This window comes from Cannabis sativa, chromosome 7, assembly GCF_029168945.1.
Source record: "Cannabis sativa cultivar Pink pepper isolate KNU-18-1 chromosome 7, ASM2916894v1, whole genome shotgun sequence".
In the NCBI taxonomy this organism is placed as follows: Eukaryota; Viridiplantae; Streptophyta; class Magnoliopsida; order Rosales; family Cannabaceae; genus Cannabis; species Cannabis sativa.
The window spans coordinates 30,349,211-30,359,070 of NC_083607.1; positions in this window are offsets into that span (position 1 = coordinate 30,349,211).

Sequence of the window (9,860 nt, forward strand, 5' to 3'; positions counted from 1 at the left end):
CGGCTGTACCGACGTGTTACTATATCCTCTGATCGGTCGAACCGGTCATACTCCATTTCTTGGTCATACTCCGGCTGTGCCGACGGGATACGTCAATAGCACGGAACCACCAACCAAGTGTCGGCTGATCGGTCAAACCGGTCATACTCATTCTTGGTCATACTCCGGCTGTACCGACGTGACAGGGTTGGATGGTTCGAAGCCAACATACAACTAATGTAATCTAATAGGCTTCCTACATGCACGCTAAACATGTAATCTACATATGCATCTTGTTATACTAATCTTACTGGATTACGAATTCGGGTGTGCGTCAACATTTGGACTGAAGCTGAGCGGTGGATTACTGGCTCCTAAACCATAAAAATCACAATGCTATAAGTGACACGCTAAATCACTTCCCGGGGACTAAAACTAGGAACTAAAACTTTCCCTATCGATAAAAAGCATGGCAATACCCCTAAAAACATAAAAACGAGGAAAACACGGGTTCTGAAAATTCCCCAACCGGTAGACCAGTTGCCCAACCGGAATTCCAGTTCTGGGAAATTCAGGACCCTCATCCGGAATTCCGGATGCACAACCGGAATTCCGGTTCCTCGCATGCAGCAACATCAAATATTCATATCTTGCTCAAATCAACCCCAAATCACCTCAAACTTTCCAGACCTGTTCTATACCTTCCCTAGAACATATCCAAGGCATCAAAACAACCCAGAAAACTCAAACACGAAAAATGCCATTGGAGCTCAAGCTTTGAGTTCTAAACTCAAACTTGAGCAAAACCACCTAATCATGCATTCCACTAGCTTAATTCTACTTAATCAAGCTTATCTAAGCCTCTAAAAACAATTAACAACAACAACAATAACTCAGAAACAAATTCACAACATTTTCTTCCAAAAATCACATTTTTGCATAGAAAACTCAAAGCTTTAAACAACCTAACTAACATGCTTCAAAACAGCTCAATTAACATCAATTAAACATGATTTAAACCTCAGAAATCAACAATCAAACACAGCAATAACAATAGCCACAAAAAGCATGCATTTACTCAACTTTTCACTATTTTCTTCAAGAAAATAAAGGAGGAAAATTAAGAAACACCTACCACAAACAAGAGTTCCAAAGTTTTGATGAATCTAGCTTGAATTTTGATGAAAAACCCAGCCTTTGAACCACATGCACCCAGCCGAAAATGAGAAGGAAAAGAGAGAGGTTTTTCCTATTTTCTAAGTTTGTGATTTTTTGATAAAAAGGGAAAATGAAATAAACTAACATGCATTATTCATTTCAGCCAAGTTTTAAATAAAATAACATTTTCAAATAAACAAGTTACTAAAAGACAAAAAGTCATTGGGGCAAAAAGACCATTTTGCCCTTCCATACTAAAATCACATAAAAATCACTAAAGGGGTATTTTTGGGAAATCCTAAATTCCCGGCCATTCCCGACATTCCCAATGTCTAAAACCCGTCCCCAAACTACTAACATACTAAGTTGTGATTTCTACTGAGCCAAACGCCGAGTTCCAAAATACGAGACATAGGAAATGCAAAATATGAAAACTACTGAATAACATAACCATGCATTTCTGAATTCCATAAATAACAGTATAATAAATTATTTAAATAGCTATAAATAATTTCATAATTAATCATAAACAACTGCTAATTTCCAAATTAACTAAGCGGGCTTTACAGTATTTTTCTTGTATATAATTAAATATAGATTTATAACTAACTAGATTCCTTCTAAAGCTTATTTTTTTTAATATATTTCATTAAATATTCCTATTTAAGTTGTAAATTGGTTATTTATAACTAATTTTTTTATCAACTTAAATTTGAATATCTTTACAAGGATCTTAGATTTACTAACAACTTAAATCAATTACCATGGCTCTAAGGCCACTTGTTCAAATTATTTTACAAGGATATTAGATTTACTAACAAGTATGTTGTTTAACATCCTAAATATGAACTTCTAAAACGATATAAAATAAACACATATAAAGTATAAGAAACCTTACAGTGATTGCAGCGGGATATAATGTCTCCTTACGCTCAGATGTCTAACCCTCGTATCCTTTCTATCACAGAATATCACCAGGATCTGAGCCCGAATGTCCTTCTCTTGAATTTAGATTCTACACAATCTTCCACACTATGACTGAGATACCACTTGATGTGTGTGGGCACTCACTCATTCACTATAGGCTCGGTTTAGAAGAGAGGAAGACAGAGAAAAGGTGGCGGCTACGGTATAGGAAGAAGGATTTCAATTTTTCTCTGAAGGAATGAGATGCATCTTCTTTTCCTCAAGCCATCACTGCCTATTTATAGGAAGCCACGTAGGGTTATTTTAGATTTATTTGGCATTGAAATAATGAAAAAATAAATGGTCAATTGCTATATAAGTGGTCGGCCATGATATGGATTGGGTCCCACTTTGCAATTTTGCCATTTTTTCATTTTTCCATCTTATTTTCTCAAAAATGCAAATTTTTCAATTTAACCACTTAAATCCCAATTCTAATTATTTAATAACTAAAAATTAATTATTAAATAATATTTTCATTTAATATATTAATTAATTAGACTAATCAAAGTCTCTTAATTAACAAACAAACCCTAGAAAACTTTTTCTTCACAATTAAGCCCGTACTTAGTGAAAATTAATAAACTAGACATAGTCTAATTTTAGAATTATAATTGATTAATCAAAATCAATTAACTGAGTCTTACAAGTAGTATTGTCTCAACTAGTATGGGGACCATGAGCCTATATTTCCGAGTTTCCAATAAGCAGACCCAGAACTTACCAAGTAAATTCACTGACTTATTAATTCCTTGTTGCATCCACTCATAGAACTTGGAATTAAACTCTCAGTTATATAGAACGCTCTATATATTCCACGATATAGATATGCTATAAGTTATCTATTGTTATAATCCCAATAATCACTGAGCCTCTATAGATGATCTACATTTAAGTGATTACGTTTAGTTCACTGAAATATCATTTATAGTTGGCTAAGTGTTTTAAGGATAAAATACATTGAAGGGTGTAACGGTAATTTAATCCCTATACAATGTAGATCATCTATAGAGGATCATTGATTATTGGGATTATAACAATGGATAACTGATAGAGTATCTACATCGTGGAACATATAGAGCGTTCTATATAACTGAGAGTGCAATTCCAAGTTCTATGAGTGGGTGCCACTAGGAATTAATAAGTCAGTGAATTTACTTGGTAAGTTTTGGGTCTGCTTATTGGAAGCTCGGATATATAGGCTCATGGTCCTCATACTAGTTGAGACAATACTACTTGTAAGACTAAGTTAATTGATTTTGATTAATCAATTATAATTCTAAAATTATACTATGTCTAGTTTATGACTTTTCACTAAGTACGGGCTTAATTGTGAAGAAAGAGTTTTCTAGGATTTGTTTGTTAATTAAGAGACTTTGATTAGTCTAATTAATTAATATATTAAATGAAAATATTATTTAATAATTAACTTTTTGTTATTAAATAATTAGAATTGGCATTTAAGTGGTTAAATTGAAAAATTGGCATTTTTGAGAAAATAAGATAGAGAAATGACAAAATGGCAAAATTGCAAAGTGGGGCCCAATCCATATCATGGTCGGCCACTTATACAGCAATTTACCATTTATTTTTTCATTATTTTAATGCCAAATAAATCTAACCTAACCCTATGTGGTTTCCTATAAATAGGTAGTGATGGCTTGAGGAAAAGAAGATGCATCTCATTCCTTCAGAGAAAAATTCAAATCCTTCTTCCTATACCCTAGCCGCCACCTTTTCTCTCTCTTCCTCACTTCTGAAACTGAACCTTATAGTGAGTGAGTGAGTGCCCACACACATCAAGTGGTATCTCAATCATAGTGTGTAAGACTGTGAAGAATCCAGATTCAAGAGAAGGACATTCGGGCTCAGATCTTTGTGATACTCCGCTATAGAAAGGATACAAGGGTTAGAGATCTGAGCGAAAGGAGACATTATATTGCGCTGCAATCACTGTAAGGTTTCTTATAATTTATGTGTGTTTATTTCATATCGTTTTAGAAGTTCATATTTAGGATGTTAAACAACATACTTGTTAGTAAATCTAAGATCCTGGTAAAATAATTACAACAGATGCTATGGTGTTTCGAATTGAAAAAGAAGAAAAGTAAGAGCTCTCATCAACCTAGAGAGAAAACTAGGATTTTAGCTTTGGAGGCATTAGTTGGATGAATAGGCCATAGCCTTCCTTTTATACTATCTTCAATAGGGTTACAGTTGAATTATTAGGAATAAAAAATTGATAAAAATAGAGTAAAAATCCCTCCTAATGGCCGGCCATATGATGGACCCAACATTAGTTTGGGCTTTGTCATTTTTCTCAACTATTTTATCTATTTTTCATAAATACTTTTTTTGCACTTTCAACCCTATAAATGCCAAAACTATTTATTTAATAATTAAAATAATTATAAAAAAAAATTGTCATTTATAATATTTATTAATTAGACTCCATAAAGTCTCTTAATTAACAAATAAATCCTAAAACACTATTTCTTCACAATCAAGCCGTATCTTAGTGAAAATTTCATAAACTAGACATAGTCTAATTTAGAATTATAATTGATTAACTAAAATCAATTAACTGAGTCTTACAAGCAGTGTGTCTCAACTAGTAAGGGGACCATGGGCCTATATAACCGAGCTTCCAATAAGCAGATCTTGAATTTATCAAGTAAATTTACTAACTTATTAATTCCTCATTGCATCCACCATAGAACTTGAAATTGCACTCTCAGTTACATAGAACGCTCTATATGTTCCATGATATAGATACGCTATTAATTATCCATTGTTACAATCTCAATAATCAATGATCCTCTATAGATGATCTACATTGTATAGGGAAAAATTACCGTCACACCCTTTCAACGTATTTTATCCTTAAAACACTTGGCCACCTATAAATGATATTTTAGTGAACTAATATAATCACTAAAATGAGCGCTCTATCATTTATCTCTATTTAGCCTAGCTCGAAGGAAATCATCATTTCACTTCTATGTCCGGATAGAAGCTATTGATTCCATATATATGATTAGCACTCCCACTCAATGTGTTCCCAAAATGTACATATCACCCTGACCAAAAAGTAGGCTTAACTAACAAATCGAAGAACACAAATAAAACTCTTGACATCGAACCTAATCATGTCAGGATTAAGATCATTTGATCTAGGATCAACTAGGTGATATTGAATTGAATAGATATTACGGTAAATTTATCATATCTAATCCAAGTTCAATATCGGTCCCTTCCAATGTATACTCCATACATCCGATACTGATAAACTTTGCCAATACCCTTGAAAGGACATAACACTTATCCAAGGTGTAAGTATACCTATCGTTGATTATCATGGCAGTCTAAATCCAGTGAACTGAAAAATTAGGGAACATATAATCATAATTATATTCCACTGTGCTGACAACACTATAATCATGAACAAATACATATGTTTTGGACTTAATAGAATTTATACATTAAATATAATCATGAAATAAATCATGTGAACCATGCAACATAAAATGCGCCATCTGATCTTTATTAATTAGTAAATTTGATTATATTGAAATGGGTTTTATTTAGGACACAAAACCCAACACAAATTTGGTTAACAAAAATCTGTATTAACAGTTTGGTGCTTTCATTGAGAGCCTCTGTGAAAAAGCTCAGAGAAACCCTCCCTTCTTGTGAAGAAAAACCACCTCCTTCATGGCTAAACATCCAGAAAATGTTAACACCCCACATGAGGAAACTAATCATCGTTCTGGGAAAGAGCCCATGGGCTCCAAAAGGTCTACCAACACGTGGTCCGGACGGACCATCCATTCCAGGAGAACTCAACCTGAGGGTGGCCCTAGTGCACGAACCACACGTTCCTAGAGAGCCCAACCCGACGTTGGTCCTAGTACGCGGACAACAAACTCGAGGAGAACTCAGCGTGGGAGTGGCAGAACCCCAAGACGAGGGATGAAGAGCTCAATCGTGGAGGTGCCAGTCTATGGGAGAAGGTACTTATGAAACAGAAAATCGCTGCCTAAGACGCTGTGTAGAAGAGGCGCAGCGTCAAAACGCTGAGTTAGAGCGTGATGCAGCCTCGACCAGGGTGGCACAGGGGATGAATGCTCAAAATCAACCAGAACCTGGAGTTAGAAGACCACAAGGCAGACCCCGTGGCTTACAAACTAGGAGACAGGAAAATGCCTGGGAAGAACAACCCAGGGAAAATGAGGTACCCCCTGAAAATCAGAACGAACAGCTAGATGGGAGACAACTGGAAACTAATGAACGAGAAATCCCTCATCACAATGAGGAGGATCTAGGGACTCAACTGGGAGAACGTAGGTCACCTGCTAGAAATCACCAACTTTCTTCCCAAACCCATAGAGCGAGGACTCGTATAGACCCTAATGGGAGAAATACGACAAACCGCTCTCAGGGGGAAAGAACAGAGCGTGAAGAAGCAAGTGTGACCTCGAGGCGGTCAAGAACCCACAGTCGATCAACTCGATGAGGAAAAAGTACTCAACGAGCTAATGATCGAGAAAGTATGGGAACCAGTAAATCCACGAGTCACTCAAAGACAGTCTATGAGTAGGACGCAATCTATGAGTAAGACGAGGTTTGCCAACAATTACTCCCAATCGGATCTGCGAGAGCAATCGGAAGAAACCTGACGTTCGCCAACATCTTGGTCCAAAGCAAGAGGATCCCATCCAATTGTGGATAAACGAGCTGGAAGACAAGTTCAGGAGATATCAAGTGGGGGAACTAGAGAAACAATCTGGATACGACTCAGACGAGGAGCTTGAGCCATATCATCCAGATTTAATGAATACCCCTTTTCTTTCAGGATTCAAAAACCCGCATGTCACGTCATATGACGGAACCACTGATCCAGTCTCGCATTTGAATAACTTTAACACAATAATGCGAGCGAGTAATGTGACAATTAATTTATGCTGTATTTTGTTCCCAACCTCGCTTGTTGGAGCAGTGAGTAGCTGGTTTAACAAGTTTACTCATCATTCAATAACCTCCTAGGAGCAACTGTCTAAGGATTTCAAGAAACAGTTCCACGCTGCTAGGGATAGACGACCCGAAGTAGCCTCGCTAACAAATATAAAGCAGCAGCCCGGTGAGATACTTAAGGCGTACATAAGTCATTTTAGCACGGCTGCGGCTAGGGTTAGGAATTTGGATGATAACACACAACTTACAGCCCATTAGGCGGGGATCTCTATTGATCCATTGACCGCAAGAGGCGAGTTGTGGGATTACTTACAAGGTCGTGGTGGAAATATTTTACCAGGATCTAGATTTACTACCATGTATGTTTCATTAACATCGTAATATGAATTCTAAAACAATGAAATAAACACATATAAAGTTTAGGAAACCTTACATTGGGTGCAGTGGAATATAATGACTCCTTCCGTTGATCTCTAGCCCTTGATTCCTTTCTGTAGCAGAACATAATCATGATCTGAACCTGGATCTCTTTCTCTCCTTCCTTGATGCTGATTCTCCTTCTTGTTGGTTGGATTCTACACAATCTTCCACACTATGATTGAGATACCACTTGATGTGTGTGGGCACTCACTCATTCACTCAAGGCTGAACAATATGAAGAAGAAAAGAGAAGGGAAAGTGGCAGCTAGGCTATTTTCTCTGAAGGAATAATATGCATGTCATAGTTTCCTGAAGCCATCACTTTCTATTTATAGAAAGCCATCTAGGTTTAGGTTAGAATTGTATGGCATTAAAATAATGAAAATATAAATGGTAAATTACTTGCATAGTGGCCGGCCATGACAAGGATAATGGGCCTCACTTTGCAATTTTGCCATTTTGTCATTTTTCAACCCATTTTCTCAAAAATACCAATTTTCCAATTTAACCATTTAAATGCCAATTCTAATTATTTAATAACTAAAAATTAATTATTAAATAATATTGTCATTTAATATATTTATTAATTTAGACATATAAAGTCTCTTAATTAATAAATAAACCTAGAATCTCTTTTCTTTACAATTTCGCCCTTGCTTAGTGAAAATTCATAAAGTAGACATAGTCTAACTTTAGAATTATAATTGATTAATTGAAATCAATTAACTGAGTCTTACAAGCAGTATGGTCTCAACTAGTATGGGAACCATGGGCCTATATAATCTAGCTTCTAATAAGTCGAACCGAATTTACCAAGTAAATTCCCTAACTTATTAATTCCTTATTGAATCCACACTTAGAACTTGGAGTTGCACTCTCAGTTATATAGAATGCTCTATATGTTCCACGATATAGATACGCTATTAATTATCCATTGTTACAATCCTAATTTGATCAATGACCCTCTAATAGATGATCTACATTGAATAGGAGCTAAATTACTGTTACACCTTCAATGTGTTTTATCCTTAAAACACTTAGCTCCATATAAATGATATTTCAGCGAAGTGAAATGACATCTCAACCATTTATCTCTGTTTAACCAAGCTCGAAGGATATCATCGTTTCACTTCTAAATTCCTATAGAAGTTATAGACTCCATATTTATGTTAGCGCTCCCACTCAATTATACTATCATGTTCCCAAAATGTACGTATCACCATGACCCAAAAGTAGGCTTAAGTAACAAATCAAAGAACATGTATAATACTCTTGAGATCGAACCTAACCATATTAGGATTAAGCTCATTTGATCTAGGATCAACTAGGTGATATTGAATTGAATAGATATTACGGTAAATTTTAAAAAATCTAATCAAAGTTCAATATCGGTCCCTTCAGATGTATACTCCATACATCCGATACTGGTAAACTTTGCCAATGCCCTGGAAAGGACATAACACTTATCCAAGGTGTAAGAATACCTATCGCTGATTATCATGTCAGTCTAAATCCAGTGAACTGACAAATCATGGAATAAACTTTCGAACATATAATTAAGATTATATTCCACTGTGCTGACAACACTATAATCATCAACAAATTCATATGTTCTTGACTTAAATAGAATTCATACATTATATATATAATCATGAAATAAATCATGTGAACCATGCAACATAAAATGTTATTTCTTATCTTTATTAATAAGTAAATCTGATTATATTGAAATGGGTTTTATTTAGGGACAAAACCCAACAGGTCATCCAATAAGAAGCATCACTGAGTTCAATGAAAGGGCTCTGGTATTCGTTCGGAAGGAAGAAGCCTAAAAAGAAATGAATTTGTTGAAAACAAGCTCGAGAAGCAAACCCAGCAATGTTTCAACAAGTATTGTTTCCACGAGAATTGATAACTCAGGGGCTTCTGGTTCGAAGAGAAGGGACGGTACCAAGGAACTGTCGAAGGATAAAAAAGAAACAGAAGAAGCATGATAAGTACGTGCCAGTGTGTACTATTTATACCGAGGTTAATGAAACTCGGGAGAATATTTACCTCGCACATGAGCAGAAGGTTGCCTTCGGCAAGCCCAAGCCCATGAGGAATTCAAGGAGAAAAAGAGATCTTAACAAGTATTGTAAATTCCATAAGGATATTGGGCATACGATCGACGAATATTGCCAATTGAAAGATGAGATAGAAAGTCTCATTGATCGAGGCCATTTTAAATAGTACGTGAGAAGACATGGCCATGGATACAACCAGCCTAGTCTACCCAGCAACCCAAACAACCAGGGGTTACAACCTCTTCCTGTTAAAGGAGAGGACATCCTGGTTATTTTGGGAGGGCCACATATTGCAGG